Here is a 428-nt window from a genome sequence, read left to right on the forward strand (position 1 = left end):
TGGCGGATACGTCGTTGTGCGTCGGGCGCGCGCTCGGCCGCGCTCGGCGCGCCTCGGCCCGCGCCGCGCCGCCCGTATACCAGCCCACCTGCGACTCGACACCCGCTTCCACGAACAACTCAACTCAACCGAGCTGGCTGCTCCTACTGCTCACCACCATCACCATCCACCACTGTACACCACCACTATCCACACTGACCTCCATCATCAATACATGTACTGTTCAAAAGATATTTTACTGCATGTTTCATAAAAAGTTTGCAATACTTTTTACGCTCTCTACTTAAGTATTTAAACACTTAAGTGATCTTACAGCTTACACGAAGCTGATACAATAAAACAGAGATCAGTAAAATCGTCTTGCCACACTTAGAACACGACACGATGTCTCGTTCATGCGCTTGATAACGACGCGATGTATCGAAATC

The sequence above is a fragment of the Anticarsia gemmatalis genome, chromosome 19, assembly GCF_050436995.1.
Source record: "Anticarsia gemmatalis isolate Benzon Research Colony breed Stoneville strain chromosome 19, ilAntGemm2 primary, whole genome shotgun sequence".
NCBI classification, from domain to species: domain Eukaryota; kingdom Metazoa; phylum Arthropoda; class Insecta; order Lepidoptera; family Erebidae; genus Anticarsia; species Anticarsia gemmatalis.